The 10,270-nt window shown below is 45.0% G+C and overlaps 1 protein-coding gene across 11 annotated transcripts in view; it reads right to left on the minus strand.

Moving 5' to 3' along the window:
- Nucleotides 1-6,570, minus strand: part of LOC148645811 (uncharacterized) — a 29,663-nt gene extending 23,093 nt beyond the window's left edge. For 3 of the 11 annotated variants that reach the window (XM_088611363.1, XM_088611371.1, XM_088611372.1), the window contains exons 1-3: nt 6,457-6,568; nt 4,641-4,689; nt 1,976-3,813 (exon numbers count right to left, since the gene is read on the minus strand). The gene's annotated coding sequence lies outside the window, so the exon portion shown is untranslated. Of the gene's footprint in view, nt 1-1,975; nt 3,814-4,337; nt 4,605-4,640; nt 4,690-6,456 lie in introns of those variants that run through there. The other 8 variants (XM_088611368.1, XM_088611367.1, XM_088611361.1 and 5 more) reach the window with 5 other exon arrangements.
- Between the last annotated feature and the right edge of the window lie 3,700 nt (nt 6,571-10,270).

The raw sequence follows: 10,270 nt of genomic DNA on the forward strand, positions 1-10,270 counted from the left end.
CCTCATACGAAGGACGGCACCTGTTTACAGTATAGTGTCCCTGTCACTATACTGTTGCATTAGGACCCACAGAGACCGCAGGGTGAGCGCCCCCTACTGGCCCCACTAACACCTCTTCCAGCAGCAGCCTCAGCTTTCCCAGGAGTCTCCCTTCCAGGTACTGACCAGGCTCACACCTGCTGAGCTGCAGAGAGCTGCCAGCTGGGAGCTGCAGGGTGATATGGCTGCTGGCAAACACATTACATCAGTCATTACAGAGACTAGTGAGCAGGAAGGGCTGCTTCACAGCGCAATTCATGGGAACTCTTGCTCTCGAACAAGGTCTCTATTGAACCATCAGTACTGACTGATCATAAAGCCATTTAATAATAAAAATGACCCTAAAATGTCTAGTTATAGGTTAAAAAATGAGAATATTATAAGGACTGGAATTAAACTCAAAGTTTTATAGTCAGAATAGGGAATTTATGAGGTGGAAGATAAGATCAGCAGCTGTCAGAAGTCAGGAAGCTGCAAACTCCCACAGAGTAAAGGAAGAGGAACTTCATGAACGAGGACAGTTTTCTTTTACTGGTTGATTTTTATACAGTAGGGCCTCTGATACAATTGAACGTTCCTTTTTCAGACTGTTGACTTCTTTGGTTTGGGTAACTATTTTAAAGGGTAATTAGAACTGTGTACAACTAAGGCGATACTGTAGCTCTATTACACTGGTTTGGGATTTGGAATTGGAAATTCAGCCCATTTCTGTTCCCAGTGGTCACACAGGTTATGGCTGCTCATATTACAAACTGATGGTTCTGGGTCTTCAGATACAGGACAGAGAGATCAAGTGTTCACAACAATCTCTATAGGAAACCACACACACAGGCTGATCAAGCCAATTCGTGCTGAGAACTCCTGTGCTCTCTACCTGGTCTTCCTTTCAATATAAAAAAAATGTGAATTGCAGATATTTTGTTGTTACAATAAAAAAATAATAAAATAAAAGTCTGCTCCTGTGCGTGTGACCGCGACTCTGTACCGTAAAGGCGCAGCCAGGCTCAGAGAGGGCGGGGTTATTACATCAACAAGACTGCATTAATTACTGTTTATGAATTATTGCGAAGTCTAATAATGCTCTGGTTTACAAAGTTATGATCCATAATAGCAGTATTATTAATGATAGAAATGATATTAAAGCATGCTCTGTAAAAGTGTTCTCTCATTTAGTTCTGTTTCTATTTTATAACGCACGATGTAACCGACAGCTGCTTGTACTAATACTGATAATAATCTATTAATAATAATCCCGTGTTTTCTCCCTGATCCCTCAGTGATGTTGTGGAAAGCGGTGAACAGTGATATTAATGTTTCTGCGCTTTACAACCAGCTGACGCGCCGGTCAGAGCACCCGAGTGGAAATCCCACATTTTTAAAATAAAATAACTACTCTGACGGTGTTGATTAAATCATCACCGGGGAAAATATAAAGTATAAAACAAGATGCCGGGAGATTCCGAAGTGTTGGTCTGAAACGTGTCACATTCCCGAGAGTCCTGGGGATTTTCCAGCTGCTCTGATACGGGCGCTGGAGGGACTTCAGCAGCTCCGACATTCGCTGACATTGTGCCAAAAGAAGAGCGTTTTCCCTCGAAAGTTCAAACTCCTGCTGTTTCCAGGTCTTTTCTGAAACCCTTCAGCTGCCTGACGCTGAGGTCCTTCATAACAGCGTCGAGCTCAAGTGTGTGAAACCTCACAGCCCCTGAGTGGAGCCGCAGACCTGATTCCTGTGGAGTTTATTCACCGTCCTTTCGGCCACATGTCTCGGTGAGTCACCGCTCTTCAACTTGTAAATACAGCGCGCACCCGACTCAGTTCATTAAATATTCTGTATAACAGGTATTAAACTAACAGCGGCAGACTACAGTGACATTTATACACACTATATGAGCAGTATATCTATATAAACGAACCGAGGACGAGTCTTACTCACCCCTCCGGCTCCAGGCGCTGAACTGGGCTGCGCCCCGTGAACGCGCACAGGTCTGCTTTCAGTTTCGCTCTGCGCTGTTCTGAGCTGCTCTGTTGCGGCCCAGCAGGCAGAGAGAGTCCCGGTCCGAGTCCAGCAGAGTCAGCGAGCACGATAGAGAACACACTGGAGACCCAGCACTGCGCGAATCCGGCTTTCAGCTGGGTTATAAAATAATAATAATAATAATAATAATAATAATAATAATAAACGCCTAATACTAATATACAGTAGCACATTTCTGGACACTCCAGGTGAGGAAGTCTAGGGTCCAGCTACAGAGGGTGGTATCTAGACCTAGAGCCCTGAGTTTGGTAGAGAGTTTTATGGGTATGATGGTGTTAAATGCTGAGCTAAGGTCAATGAACAGCATCCTTGTATAGGTGTTCCTTTTATCCAGGTGGGTTAGTGTGGTGTGTAAAGCTATAGAGATTGCATCCTCCTTGGAGCGGTTTGTGCGATAGGCAAACTGGAGAGGATCCAGTTTTTTGGAATGCTGGCTTTAATGTGTGGAATTAGTAGTTTTTCAAAGCACTTCATTATGATGGGAGTGAGTGCAATAGGATGGTAGTCGTTCAGGCATATGGAGGCTGATTTTTTTGGTACTGGCACGATGGTGGTCGTCTTGAAGCAGCTAGGTACAGTGGCCTGGGCCAAGGGCAGGTTGAAGACGTCAGTACAGACATCTACAGTATCTGCCAGGCACATGTTCTGAGTACCAGGCCAGGGATACCATCAGGTCCAGCAGCTTTCTGTGTGTTCACTCTACTTAGTGATTTCCACACATCTAGCTTGGACAGTGTGGGGGGTGGGGTGGCAGGGGAGTCAGTGGTCCAGGTGGTTGGTTCAGGGTTTTGAGCTTCGAAGCGTAGAAGGTGTTAAGCTTGTTTGGAAGAGAGGGGTCAGTAGCGCTTACAGGGCTTGTTTTGCTCTTGTAGCTTGTGATTGTATGTGTGTCTTGCCACATGCGTTGTGGGTTAGCGTTGGTGTTGGAGTGGTGTTCTATCTGGGATTTGTACTGTTTCCTGGCAGATTTTATGCCAGCTCTTAATTTTTTCCTAGCCCCTCTCAATTCTTCCTCATTACCAGATTTGAAGGCTGCATCACGGGCAGGGGATCTTGGTGATCATCCAGGGTTTTTGATTCGGGAGTTTGCGTATCTTTTTAACGCTCACCACATCATCAGCACATTTGCCGATGTAGCTGGTGTCTGATGATGCAGACATGTCAATATCGGTGTGGGATCCGTGGGAGGCTGCATCTTTGAACACACTCCAGTCTGTGCACTTAAAACAGTCCTGAAGCATTGATTCTGCCTCTTTGGTCCATGTTTTTACAGCTAGAACTGAACCCCTTGGTGCGTCTGAGAAGTCGTAAGTAGGCTGGGAGTAGGAACAGGGAGATGTGGTCAGATTGTCCAAGAGGGGGTGAGGTGCTGCTTTGTAAGCACTGGGTACATTAGTATAGTGTAAGGTCTAGTGTGTTGTTTCCTCTGGTGGGACAGTCAACGAGTTGGAAAACAAGTTACACTTCTCACCACCAAACAAGACACACAACCTCACAGTGAGTGTCTGTGGGTGCTGGTGACACTGAGTGACAATGGGTGATAGTGGGTGCCTATGGGTGACAGTGGGAGTCAGTGGGAGTCAGTGGGAGTCAGTGGGAGTCGGTGGGTGACGGTGGGTGACGGTGGGAGTCGGTGTTCCTGCTCTCTTCAGGTCTGGGTCCTGCCATCAGTCAGAATCCTTATTGAGCTGAGCTTCTCCTGGGCTTCTCTCTTCTTCAGGGGGGTTGGAGTCTCTCTGTAACAGAAAGAGACACTTTCACTGGACTGCAGTCTGTCTGTGAGGGACTGTCAATGGATCAGCGTCTACAAACCCACAGGGGATAAGAGAGCCACACACTCCAGCTCCTTGTGAAAAAGTCTTTTCATTTGGAGTTTCATTGGTTATTATTTATTACAACAGGTTTCTACTCAAAGTGGTAATTCTGGAATTACCACAGTAAACAGGGGAAAGTGTCAAAGGGAAAGGAGACACCAATAACTGCTAATTAAAGATGTGTGTGATTCATAACCTGGCCATCTGGAGCAGCAACAACTCAAGAGCCTTTAGCAAGAGAAGAGTCTTGAGTTAAATATGTCCTATGTGGCCCCATCAGAGCCCAGTGACGACTTGAGCTCCAGTTCCTGAGGGTGACCTGTGTCCTGGACAATCACACAGGGGCATTAGGAACAACACCAGCCAACAGCTTATTATTCATTTATTCATCTGTTATTAGTATTAGTATTATTATTATACAGCCCTACCTGTGTGCTGTGACTCACCTTTCCTGTCCTCCTGTCCATAAACTCTCCTACAGACTGCTGCCCCTCATTCCTAATGTCTTTTCCTGCTTTTAGGACGACTGAAACAGTCTTTGGAAATTTCACTGCACACTGACTTTAGATTTCCCTGATGCAGAACTTTCCCAGGCATTTCCCTGGACAAACAGGATCCAGTTTTATTAAGTGCAAACCTATAACACTCATCAGTTTAAATGCCTCTCAGATTTCTGGATTCAGCTGGTATTGGTCTTTTTGTCAGTCCTATTAATAGCAGGACAGAAAAAAATGAGAAACATACAGTACCTCCTGTTTTTGCAATAATGTCTGTAATGTTGGTAATTTTCCCTCTATCCTGTAAAACATAAGTGTTATTTTAAGATTTTCATACATATATATTATGTAGCGGCGAGGCTTATTAATAAGAAAGAATTAAGTGTTCTGAGCCTTCCCAAATGAGGCCCCATTTCTCTGTTCATCTCTGTGGTGCAGCCACAGAGAAACTATTCATGCAGGCTGATTTAGGGTTCCTTTGATAAGGACAGCTCCCAAAGGGGGATGTACTTAGCTAAGCCTGGCTATCATGATCAATGGTCATCCATTGGTGCCTGTCTGTCTAGGGAGTGCCAGATGGACATCTGGACTGCATTCCTAAGTGTCAGAAGTGACTCATATCTCACCTTGATCAACCAATCAGGGACTGGTAGGGCCGAGTAACCCACGTGGGACTCTGATGCCCATGGAACTTTCAGCCAATCAATGAGCTGAAGTTCCTCCAGGTAAAAACAGGCAACACAGAGAGCCTGAGGGATTCGGGGAGATTCAGATTCAGAAGGGATTCAGGAGAATTCTGTGGACTTTTCTAAAGGGAATTCAAAGGAGAATTCCAGGGCAGGACGGCCCAGGAGCAGAAGGCTCCCATGGGCAGGACATTCTCGCAGCGCGCCTCCTGACCATCCTGAGACTCAGCCCGGACAACCACGGAACGGCCAGTGTGTCCGAGTGCCAGAACTTTCCTTTGTTCTAAGAGTCTAGAGCGGAGGTTGCCAGAGAGTAACCAGAGGATCCACCTGAGGTTAGCACCAGCAGCAAGCCTCGTGAACAGGTCGGAACTGTGGACAGCTGAATCACTATTCAGAACTAGCGCTTCATCAGGAACGAACCGGTCCTCTTCCTGACCTGCTAGGACCCACAGTCATCTTTTCTCCTGTGCGCAAACTGTGCTAGTTAAAGCCAACACTAACTAGCCGGTCAGTGAGCATCAGCAGCGCACCGTCACAAGCCGCACAGCACAGCCTGGCACGGAGCCAGAGAGCGCGGATTGGACAGCAACAGCCTGCAACTGTTTCTTTGTGCCTGCAGGAGATCTGAATCCCCAGAGATTGGATGAGTATTCAACTTCACTGCCTTACTGCTCGAGAATTCAATTGTTATCCAAACCAGTTGATATCAATTTAATTCCTAAGAGTTATGTACTTGTTTTGAGTATCTAATGTAGAAGTTATAACCAAGTTCATTTACGAAACGGTCTAAATGAATGATATACCGAACGTATGTCCTCTTGATATGTGTAACACTTTGTAACTGACTGAATATATATCTTTTGTATTCTGATAACCCTCTCGATAAGATCTGTTAGGTTTATATGCATATTTTATGTATTAATAAATGTATCCTCGTGTATTAGTACCTGTGTGTGTGCGTTGTTTGAGTTATGTCGCATGGTTGGACTCTAAAGCCATCAAAAGAATCAACTTTGTGATTTACTGCTACAATTAATAATTGTCCCAGTAAATGCCCAAACCCTACAGAACTGGTGCCTTCAGAGAGCCACTACATTTACATTTTGGCTATGGCACCGTTACATATTTGGCGTCCCTGAACGGCTATGAAACACTACAATTACATATACCAAATTTAATCTTTAAGACTTTTTTTAAAATATAGTACCTAAACAAACGTTTTTGCTACAGAATGGCATGCTTGCTTAAGTTTAAAGACAGTTGAAATGCTTTCCTGACACTTTTCAGAATTCATTCTGCTTTCTGTTTATAACAGCTTGAAAACTAATTCTCGTTCCTGTACATATTCAAAGTGAGAAATATTTGGCTTTTTTACTTACTCGGGTTTGTTGTTCTTATTCTTGTTATTCTTATCTGCAGAGGACAAAAAACAAGTTTAGACAAACTAAACATTCCCATCAGTTTAAAATCATCAAAAACAGAAAAAACAAAGATGTTGTAATCTTAAGGTTACGTAAGAAAAATTATTCAAGTCTGTAAGGAAAAACATTGGTGTCACAGTTAATGAGATACATATATACATAGATATACATATACCTGTACCTGTACTTCATCCCCACAATTGTGATGAGTCAACAGAGCTGAGCAGTACAGTACCTGTACATACTGTATACAGCAGCACATATAGAGTACAACACCACCCAGTTTGGACAAGAGCATTATCCAGCCTGAGGTTGTGTTGAGATTAACAGAGGCTGATAAATCAAGTGTCTCCTTCAGCTGTGACACTTCCTTTGTTACAAGAAGAGTATGTCTTTCTGTATGAGACACACCCAATTCTGTTTTCACACAACGTCACACCAGTATTCCCAGGAACAGGTCAGAGCTGTGAATGGTGATGTAAATAAGTTCCCAAGCACTGCTGATGTAATGCACAATGCTAAAAAAACAGTTTTCAGTTTAATTGATGTGAGTTTCTGTTAACATTATTATTTTTGTGTGAATTGACTGCAGTGTTTTTACCCAAGCGCACGAACTTTGGTTTAAAAGTATAATATAACAGCAAATGTCGCACTGGGGTGAAACACAGCAGCGCTAATTAATTGCCTCTGTAAATTTTACAGAAACCTAAATAAAAGTGTTGTGCCTGAATGGACATGCTGCTTCATTCCTGAAGTGCAACACTGACAACAGGAAACCGAGACAAACTTCCTGCAGAGGGCTTTATCTCTCACCAGACCAGCTGCTGTCTGGTATATCTACTGTACACAGTATATCTTCCAGTTTATCTCATTTCTGGGCCTCAGTACCTCTAAGAAACTACAGCAGGAACCTGTCTGTGTCCCTGGCTGTCAGACTCTGAGATTGTAGTGGTTTGATGGGTTTACTGAGACAATTATTAATTGTAGCAGTAATCACGAGGTTGTTTGTTGGGGCTTTTAGAAAATCAATCGTCAGAACAACTAACAACGCACACACACGGGTTCAATACACGGGATACATTAATTAATATAAACTGTGCACCAAACATATACTAGTCTGCCTGGATACGAGCGGCAGACCTTACTGTGAGGGTTATCAATATACAAGGTATATAATCTCGAAGAGATTCAAACACAAAGAGATACCAACAGAGAATATATGTCAATATATATCGTTCAGTTACCAAATCGCTAATCAGTGTTATTACCCACTGTTACTCTAAACTCGGAAGTAAATACATTACTCATGAATTAAATTGATAACAACTTGTGTTGAGGTACAATTGAATTCTCGAGACGCAATGTAGAACATGGGGTTTACTTATCCACTGTGTTTGGATTTGGAATTTCCTGGCACGAACACCAAACCAGCTGACAGGCTCTGTTGCAGCCTCTGTTCCAGTGGTTGTCCAATGGGCGTTGTCCCGGCGTCCTCTGGCTACCGGCCAACCAGTCGAGGTGCAGCTCGGAGTAGGACGGGCGGAGGAATCTAACTGCGGCGCGCAGGGCAGTCGTTGCTCCGAGGGGATCTACTAGCAGTCCGGCTGGCTAGTAGAAAGTCTCTATGCACAGAGTGTGACCGTGAGTCCTCACAAGTCACTCTTTTGCCTGGGAAGAAGCTGGTTCGTTCCCGGTCCAGCGCTGCTTCTGAATAAGCTATTCAGGTTGTCGACGAGGGTCCAACTGTAGGCTGCCGTTGATCAAGCGGAGCATTCACGTTGGTAGAATTCTGAGTACGTACGGGATCCTCGGCCTCGCGCTTAGAACAGAGTCCAAGTCCCTTTGCAGACAACAGCAGTTGTCACGTGATTGTCTCTGAGGATGCGCGAAAATGGCCAAGGAGAGCCCCGATCTGAGCTTGCGCTCCCTTTTTGACCAAGACACAGATGTGTGCTGATTGGTTGAGAGTTTGGCGGGCATTGGAGACCCACGTGGTATTACCACGCCCTGCCAGTCCCTGATTGGTTGGTCAAGGTGAGATATAAGTCACTTACTCTTGACACTTAGGAATGCAGTCCAGATGTCCATTCGGCACTCCCTAGACTGATAGGCGCCAATGGATGACCATTGATCATGATAGCCAGGCTTAGCTAAGTGCATCCCCATCTGGGAGCTTGTTCCTTATCAAAAGAAAACATCTTAAATCAGCCTGCATGAATTCTTTCTCTGTGGCTGCACCACAGAGATGGAGGGTGAGATGGGGCCTCCTTTAGGAGAGCATACCAACGCTTAATTCTGTCTCATTAACAAGCATTGCCGCTACATATCCCCCCTTTTTGAAGGTAACGAGGTCCTGAGGCGTTGTTGCCTTCAAAACAAAAACAGAGTTAAGTGATGTCTGTTGTACCACGGTGGATTCTACCACCCAATATTCACATTACCTCTCGAGAATTTGTACAGGAAATAGTGTTGGAAAGAACATTGCATATACCTGCTCTCAGTTATAAGGTACATAGAAATGAGGCATCGGGCATCATCATTAGCCCTAGACCTTAAACTTCCGGCAGTTCACTATCAGTATCGGATAGCTCTGCAGCAGGCAGACGTTTGGGAGTGGTTACCTGATTTCGGTGATAAACCATTGCTCCCTTTGTCTCATTCAAACTACCCCACAAGGCTTTGATACAAGAGAACAGCATCCAACACATTACCCCAGCCATGATCCAGCTGCCCAGCAGCAGTGTCAAGATGACCACGTTTACTGTTCCCAGCGCCCCAGAGGATCCACAACGACTGTGCTTGGGACCTACCAGCGTAGTTTTTAAGTTTGTGTCGTTGAGAACAAATTTGACTAACTGTACGCCCTTAAGACTTACTGTCTCTTGGATTCTCTCATCCAAGACAACGCTGTGTCCTCTGAAAGCGTCCACAATCTCGAGTTCCATTTCATACAGTTCTGACTCCAGGTGATATAGTGCTAAATCCTTGAGATGCACTATAGCTCCTTCAGGAACTTGTAGAAAAACTGTTTGGTTGGGTAGCTGCACTTCGGTAGCTGTATCATGTCTGTCATAGGTTATTGTAACAGTTAACTGTGGTGTGCTGACCAGCCATTTCTTTCCCACCTGCTCAACCTGGGGTTCGTTAACCTCACTTTTGCTCGTCACTGTGGCTTTACACTTTTCAGTGGCAGCCCCCTTTCTGATATCACACAACCTCTGAGTTTTGTCCCTAAGGAATGGCTTACTTGGGCATACCCAGTGGATATCCTTGGTTTATATACACAGTTCCAGGTTTGGAACAAGGTACAAATTCGGATCATCCTCCTGGTAAGCTACGAGCGGTGGGGTGGTCAACTTCACATGCATGTCCCCCCTCCAGAAGCCAACGATGCACCCACTTGTAGACCGGAGATTGCCTTCCCTTTTCAATCCGAATTCGATAAGCTACCGGTGATACCTTATCGACAATCTCGTGGGGTCCTGTCCAACTGGGTAAGAACTTCCGGGCCACCCCTGTGGGTTTGGCAAATTGGAAGTACAGGACCTTGTCTCCTACTTGGAGTTCCTGGTTAACTGCCTTTCGGTCATAGTATGCTTTCCTACCCTCTGCACTCCTTCCCAGATTGTTCTGGGCAAAAGCAAAGGTTGCCTGCAGATGTGCGCCCAGGTCTGACACATACTGATGGGCCGTAGCAGCCCCCGTCGTGCTCAGGTCCTCCACCCCATAGAGACAGTGTAGGGGAAGAGTCATCTTCCGACCTGTCATTATC

This window comes from Lepisosteus platostomus, chromosome 18 (assembly GCF_059453375.1).
Source record: "Lepisosteus platostomus isolate fLepPlt1 chromosome 18, fLepPlt1.hap1, whole genome shotgun sequence".
Classification (NCBI taxonomy): domain Eukaryota; kingdom Metazoa; phylum Chordata; class Actinopteri; order Semionotiformes; family Lepisosteidae; genus Lepisosteus; species Lepisosteus platostomus.